The sequence below is a fragment of the Cebus imitator genome, unplaced genomic scaffold (genome assembly GCF_001604975.1).
Source record: "Cebus imitator isolate Cc_AM_T3 unplaced genomic scaffold, Cebus_imitator-1.0 Scaffold6, whole genome shotgun sequence".
NCBI classification, from domain to species: Eukaryota; Metazoa; Chordata; class Mammalia; order Primates; family Cebidae; genus Cebus; species Cebus imitator.
This window is the reverse complement of record NW_016107321.1, coordinates 6,853,104-6,861,037: the sequence shown is the minus strand read 5'-3', so window position 1 is coordinate 6,861,037 and position 7,934 is coordinate 6,853,104.

Below are 7,934 nucleotides of genomic sequence, written 5' to 3'. Positions count from 1 at the left end.
GCGTCCAATGGCACCATCTTGGCTTACTACAATCTCCACCTCCTGAGTTCTAGCGATTCTCCTGCCTCAGCCTCCTCAGTAGCTGGGATTACAGGCACCCACCATCACGCCTGGCTAATTTTTATATTTTTGATAGAGACATGGTTTCGCCATGTTGGCCAGGCTGGTCTCAAACTCCTGACCTCAGGTGATCCACCCACCTCATTCTCCCAAAGTGCTGGAATTACAGGAGTGGACCACCACGCCCAGCCCACTGAATCCTAATGTATTAATTTACCTAAAAACACACACTATAGGGCATTTTTATAGTACAAAAGCCATGCCCTGGGTGAAGATCGAGCAGAATACCTTTTTAAGAAGGGCTGCTTTAGGGCACTGCAGAAGTGAGGACTCCAAAGATGGAAGGGAAGCAGCTGACCTCTTTATGGTGCACACTAAACTGCAGCAGATCCTTTTATTGCTGTCATTTTTGTTAAGTTTTCCATGGATTCATGTTCAGTTTTGTGGTTAAAATAGTCACATAGCTTGATCTGCAAAAGTGCTGTAATATTTTTCCATTGCTGTTGGCCTTTTATTTAACTTTCCCTTTTCTCCATACTTGCAGTGGAAATCAGTGGTACAGTGTGAAGTTGCTCCCCTGTTTCTAGAGCTGTGGTGGAACAACAGCGATGTGTGCCTTAGTCAGCAAATGAGGACGACCTCTTAACTCCGCTGAATTAGACGGCAACGCAGTAGACAAACAAGTTATCTCAGAGAGCTAAAATATGAAACCAGGGGGGCAGTGTGGCCAACAGAAAAAACAATGCATGAGGCTGGGTGCAATGGCTCACACCTGTCATCCCAGCACTTTGGGAGGCCAAGGTGGGAGGATCGACTGAGTCCAGAAGTTGGAGACCAGTCTGGACAATAAAGTGAGAGCCCATCTCTACAAAAGATAAAGCGTTAGCCAGGCATGGTGGCATGCGCCTGTGGTCTCAGCTACACCAGAGGCTGAGGTGGGAGGATTGCTTGAGAACAGGAGGTCGAGGCTGCAGTGAGCCCTGTTCACACCACTGCGCTCCAGCCTGGTGACAGAATGAGACCCTGTCTCAAAAATAAAATGAGGCTGCGTGCAGTGGCCCATGCCCGTAATCCCAGCACTTTGGGAAGCTGAGGTGGGAGGATCACTTGAGGTCAGGAGTTCAAGACCAGACTCGCCAATATGGTGAAACCCCATCTCTACTAAAAAGACAAAAATTAGCCAGGCATGGTGGCGCCTGTAGTCCTAACTACTTGGGAGGCTGAGACAGGAGAAAGGCTTGAACCCAGGAGGCAGAGGTTGCAGTGAGGCAAGATTATGCCATTGCACTCCAGCCTGCGTGACAGAGCAAGACTGCATCTCAAAAAATAAAAATAATAAATAAAATAAAACAAAACAGCAACAAACCACAAGGCGAGCGGCTTGGAGACCCAGTGCTTCACAGCAATCCAATCAGGGCTCCAGTGTTCTGCACAAATCAGAAAGAATTCCTGTCCTATTTACTTCACCATGATCGCCCCGGAGAGGAAATAAATGGAAAAAAATGAAGATAGGAGGCATATTATCATAGGAATACATTTTAATAGGAATAATAGTACTATTATCATAAATCTGGAGAAAGAATTTATAACTAAGTTTCTAAAGCAGGGCTAAGCCTTATGCTAAAAGAACAAGACTGGGTCGGGCACGGTGGCTCACGCGTGTAATCCCAGCACTTTGGGAGGCCGAGGCGGGTAGATCACGAGCTCAAGAGATCGAGACCATCCTGGTCAACAAGGTGAAACCCCGTCTCTACTAAAAATACAAAAATTAGCTGGGCATGATGGTGCGTGCCTGTAGTCCCAGCTACTCAGGAGGCTGAGGCAGGAGAATTGCTTGAACCCAGGAGGTGGAGGTTGCGGTGAGCTGAGATCATGCCATTGCACTCCAGTCTGGGTAACAAGAGCGAAGCTCCGTCTCAAAAAAAAAAAAAAAAAAAAAAAAAAAAAAGACTGATGATCAGATACTGGCTGCAGTGGGCATGGCAGGCATCGCTGGTCATCTGACCCGAAACTCACTCATTCCTAACCCCTTTCTCTCTTGTCCATCTCAACTGAAAAGGCCGCAAAAGTTTGCATCGTGTCTAATGGAGGCCACATGACAGTTCTGGCCGAAGAGTCTTACGTGGAAATTTGTTGTGGACTTAGAGAGAAGCTTTTGCCTTTTTCTTATAAAAGGGACAGATACAGTTGGTGTGAATTCCTCTCTTTTTTCTATCTTGAATATTGGTATAATGTCTGGAGCTGAAGCAACTATTTTGTGATCATGAAACAACAAACCAACATGGCAGGTAACATGAAGAGGAAGAATGAGCTTGCCTGGGTCTTTGATGACATTGATGAGCTGCTACCCCAGCTCTGGGTGGCCTATCTTGAGACTTCTTGTTTAAGACTTGCTTGGTGGGGGAAGGGGCTTTTTTTTTTTTCGTTTGGTTTTTGTTTGGTTTTGTGAGACAGAGTCTCATTCTGTCGCCCAGGCTGGAGTGCAGAGGCATGATCTTGGCTCATTGCAACCTCTGCCTCCCAGGGTTCAAGCGATTCTCCTGCCTCAGCCTCCTGAGTAGCTGGGATTACAGGTGCCTGCCACCACACGCAGCTAATTTTTGTATCTTGAGTAGAGATGAGGTTTCACCATATTGGCCAGGCTGGTCTCAAACTCCTGACATCAGGTGATCTGCCCACCTCAGCCTCCCAAAGTGGTTGGATTACAGGCGTGAGCTACCACTCCCGGCCTATTTAAGACTTTGATAATTGAATGTTCTCTTACTTCCAGCCACAGCTTTCTAAAGTACACCTGATTCCAAAGTGCACCTTGTTCCTGATAGTGTGAAGTGCTCTCATATGTTATAGGCTATATGTTTTGACTTAACTAAACTGATTTTTCTCAAAAGGGAATTACCATATAGTAATTTGCAATTTTACTTTACTTTTCAAAACTATATGATGAAGCAAAATGTAGGAATAATCTTTTTAATTTCCATTTTGAACATTTTTTAAACACACAAACATCGTGAAAGGACTCCTTTCCCACCCGCCCAGGCGGCAGTCAGCGCTCAGCTGGTCTCCTCCCTCGGGGCAGGCGAGCTTGCTCCCACCCAAGCCAGCCCCTTCTGTGCGGCACACCTAGAATTGCCAGACAGGTCTTCCGGATGTTCCGTCAACACTTACTGCCCAGTAACCTTTTACTCTACGCTCTGGAGTGACAACGTGCAGGCCTTTTTATAAAGTACTCATGGCATTTATCTCGCAAGCCAATCAGAAAAGGGGTATTTCTGGAGAAGGTTAAGTACAGAAAGGAAGGAGGCCTGCCAGCCCCCCAAGTGAGGGCACATTGGGAGTCCTGTTCCTCTTCCTGCTGTGAGGGAATGCTGGGGAGGAGGCGCTGGGGAGGGGTGCAGGGGAGGGGGCGCTCGGCGGCAGTGCCCACCCTTCTTCCCTGCCCACCCTTCTTCCCTGCCCGTCTACTGGCCCAGCTCCCGTGCTGGGCCTGGGGGTTCAGGGACAGACCTGCATTGTCAGAGGCCCTGGTAAGCTTCCTCAGTTGACAATGATGGAACAGCCAGACCCCAGCCTGAAAACTCCTGTCCCTAGCAGGTTCTCCTCGGATGTGGGACTGACTTGAACAATGTTTCTATTGAGGACAAGCAGACCTTGCTGTTCTTGGCATGTGAAAGCCCCCTTCTTTCCCATATGTCTGGGACAGGTGTGCTTCGGGTTGTTTTTCCAGCTGGGGACACTGGTTGGGGCCTGGGGCCTGGCCAACAGGCTGGCACACCTGTATGGGGAGCCTGGTGTTGACCACGGAAGTGAATAAAGCTCACCTGGTCCCCAGAGCCCACGGGCACCTGTGGTCTCTGCAGCAACCCAGCCGACAGGCCTGTTGACTTTCAGCAACAGACCAGGAGGAAGGAAGGTGCAGGGACCCAGGGACCTGGACAGAGGGAGGCCCCGCACTCTCCATCCCCAGGGCCTGGAGTTTGCAGAGCGTGGCACTGCGTGGGTGGTAGCCTGTGGCTGCCAGGCAAACTCCGAGCAGGGTAGGGAAGATAATTTGTGTCTGGAAAGCCCCGCCCCTGGGCTGAGACTCAGGTACAAGTCTGAGAGATCAGTCTCTACATCCAGTCGTCAGGCCATAAGTCAAGTCTTGTGTGTGTAGATATGGACTGATAGTGCCTCATATGCCTTCTTTACAACTTACAATGAACTTCCAAACAACCCTTCCTATTCACAGCTGTCCAGCACCTGGTCCAGCACCTGGTCCAGCACCTGGTCCAGCCAGCAGCGCCCAGACAGGTTTCCCGGGAGCTGAGCCAAGTGAGTCCAGTCCTCACCTGTGCGGCACGGTCCTCCTGACACCTCCAGGGGTGCGTGGGGCAGGGAGCGGGTGGTGTTGGCAAAGCCCCCCAGCTGCTTTGCTGATGACTGGCACCAGGGAACAAGAGCAGGACTAACTTGCTTCCCTCCTAACTGGCGGCTGTCAGCGCCCTCTGACGGGCAGCCCGTTTCTGCTGGCCTTAGGCTGCCGAGGCCTGCGAGTCCGGTTGTCTCTTTGAGGCTTCTAAATGCCAATTAAACGAAAAATCCCGTTCTCTTCACCTAATTTGGGAGGCTTGGGCTTCAAGCTCATTACTTAGATAGTCTTGTTCGTTTAAAACATCTCACAAATGGCCACTGTAATTCTTTTTTTTTTTTTTTTTTTTTTTTTTTTTTTTTTTTTTTTTTTTTTTTTTTTTTTTTTTTTTTTTTTTTTTTTTTTTTTGAGACGGAGTTTCACTCATGTTACCCAGGCTGGAGTACAATGGCGCGATCTCGGCTCACCGCAACCTCCGCCTCCTGGGTTCAGGCAATTCTCCTGCCTCAGCCTCCTGAGTAGCTGGGATTACAGGCACGCACCACCATGCCCAGCTAATGTTTTTTTTTTGTATTTTTAGTAGAGACGGGGTTTCACCATGTTGATCAGGATGGTCTCGATCTCTTGACCTCGTGATCCACCAGCCTCGGCCTCCCAAAGTGCTGGGATTACAGGCTTGAGCCACCGCGCCCGGCCAATTCTTTTTTTTTAAACTGTATTTTATTTGACTTCAAGTTCCGGGATGCATGAGCAGAATTCGCAGGTTTGTTACATAGGTATATGTGCGGCGTGGTGGTTTGCCGCACCTTCAACCCGTCATCTAGGTTCTAAGCCACGCGTGCATTCGCTGTTTGTCCTGATGCTCTCCCTCCCTGGCCACTGTAATTCTAAAATATCTTTAGTAGGATCTTTAAAATAGACTGTAATTCTAAAGTGTAATGACACTGTGATTCTAAAAGATCTTTTGCCATTTCGTAAATACTTGCAGCTTCTGGGGCCATATTCTTATACATGGAAAGCGGGCATGGCCAGACGTTAAGGATCCCGTTTCTGGCTCATACAATCCTTTCACGGTGTACTTCATTGAGTGAACATTTCCTTGCAGCTTGTTGGTGACCTAACATCATGCAGCTTATTCCATGACCAGCTTATCCTTTCTCAGGAACCTTATGCTTTTTTGTTTGTTTGAGATGGAGTCTCGCTGTGTCGCCAGGCTGGGGTGCAGTAGCGCACCATCTCGGCTCACCGTGACCTCCAGCTCCCGAGTTCAAGCGATTCTCCTGCCTCAGCCTCCTGAGTAGCTGGGACTACAGACGTGCACCACCATGCCCAGGTTATTTTTGTCTTTTTAGTAGAGATGGGTTTTCACCATGTTGGCCAGGCTGGTCTCAAACTCCTGACCTCAGGTGATCCATCCGCCTCGGCCTCCCAAAGTGCTGGGATTACAGGCGTCAGCCACCGCGCCCAGCAAGTCTTATTGGTAAGTGCTCCAATAGCTTTTACTGCCTGAACGGCACCCACCGATAAAGTTATGGCTTTGGCTCTGAGATACCTTTGATCAACTTAGCCAATGATTTCCCCCAAACTAAGCATGCAAGAAAAAAAAAAAAGAAGATAGAAACACAAATACCTGTGGATTCTGAAAGTCAGACTTCTCGCTCCTTCAGGAATAACCACTCACTGCAAACACTGTCAGTTGCCTTTAAGATTGCAGCTCTTGCCAGTGACTCAGCAGCCATAGCACCCCAGAGGACAAGTGCCCTCTCGAAGCACAAACTACCGTTGGTATCCTTTCCAAGGTCACAAACTAATCCTTCATTCAAAAACTAAAATGATCGGGGGCCTCAATGCAAAAAGAGCAAAGTCTAATTTGAGAGAACTGCTTAGCACCCCCCCAGGCTGCATAAGGACAGGAGACCTCAAACAGGGTCTGCAGGGCTCTTCTGTGTTTCTTGAGGGGGTCTTGGGAGTTGTCAGTAGCTCCTTTGGGTCCCTTTGCAGTCACCAGAACTGTCAAAAGACAAAATAACAACCAATTTAGATATAGATCTAACTGGCGTTTATTCAGGATTCATTAATTAGGGAAACCTCCCTTATATAAAATAAAATGAGGCTGGGGACAGTGGCTCACGCCTGTAATGTCAACACTTTGGGAGGTGGGGGCCAGCAGATCACCTGAGGTCAGGAGCTCGAGACCAGCCTGGCCAACATGGTGAAACCCCATCTCTACTAAAAGTACAAAAATTAGCTGAGAGAAAAAAAAAATTAGCTGGGCATAGTGGTGCATGCCTGCAATCCCAGCTACTCTGGAGGCTGAGGCAGGAGAATTGCTTGAACCCAGGAGGCAGAGGTTGCAGTGAGCCAAGATGGCGCCCCTGCACTCCCGCCCAGGCGACAAGAGTGAAACTCTGTCTCAAAAAATAAAATAAAATAAAAAAAGCCCTTACTGGGCAGTAGCAGAAAACTGGTTTTTTTTTTTTTTTTTTTTTTTTTTTTTTTGAGACAGAGGTTCACTCATGTTACCCAGGCTGGAGTGCAATGGCGCGATCTCGGCTCACTGCAACCTCCGCCTCCTGGGTTCAGGCAATTCTCCTGCCTCAGCCTCCTGAATAGCTGAGATTACAGGCACGAGCCACCATGCCCAGCTAATTTTTTGTATTTTTAGTAGAGACGGGGTTTCACCATGTTGACCAGGATGGTCTCGATCTCTTGACCTCGTGATCCACCTGCCTTGGCCTCCCAAAGTGCTGGGATTACAGGCTTGAGCCACCGGGCCCGGCCGAAAACTGGTTTTTATAAAATGGGAACAAGGAAACAGAACAGGAAAAAAAACTGATTGGTTAACTTCTTTCATTAGTTTTTTTTAAAGGTTAAGGCAATGAGCATTTCCTCATTACATGGACTAAGATAAACTGGAATCTCCTGTTTTCAGGAAAAACTGGTCTGGTTTAGGATCTAGCCGCCTCCTTAAAAAGCTTCGGTTTAACTTTGTGGCATTTAGCATTAGTGACTTCATTTTGGTTTTGTCTGGTTTGTTGGGGCCTAGTGCAAAAGCTCATTCTAAAACAATGTCTCCCATAGTTTTTTTTTGACAATTCCAACACCCCTAAACAATGTTGGAAGAAAATTCCACACTCCTGCAGATTGGCTTCATTTGATATTCATAATCCTTGTTTTATTATTTATTTTTAGAGACTGAGTCTCACTCTGTCACCCAGGCTGGATTGCAGTGGCACGATTTTAGTTCACTGTAGCCTCAAACTCCTGGGCTCAAGAAATCCTCCTGTTTCAGCCTCCTGAACGGCCAGGACTACAAGTACCCACCACCACACCTGGCTGATTTTTAAATTTTTTTGTAGATATGGAATCTTGCCATGTTACCTAGGTTGGTCTCAAACTCCTGGCCTCAAATGATCCTTTTGCCTTGGCCTCCCAAAATGCTGAGGTCACAGGCATGAGGCACTGCGCACAGACAAAGCACCGCATGAGCGATGGAAAAGATCTAGGGGGAACAGTGTAAGGGGCT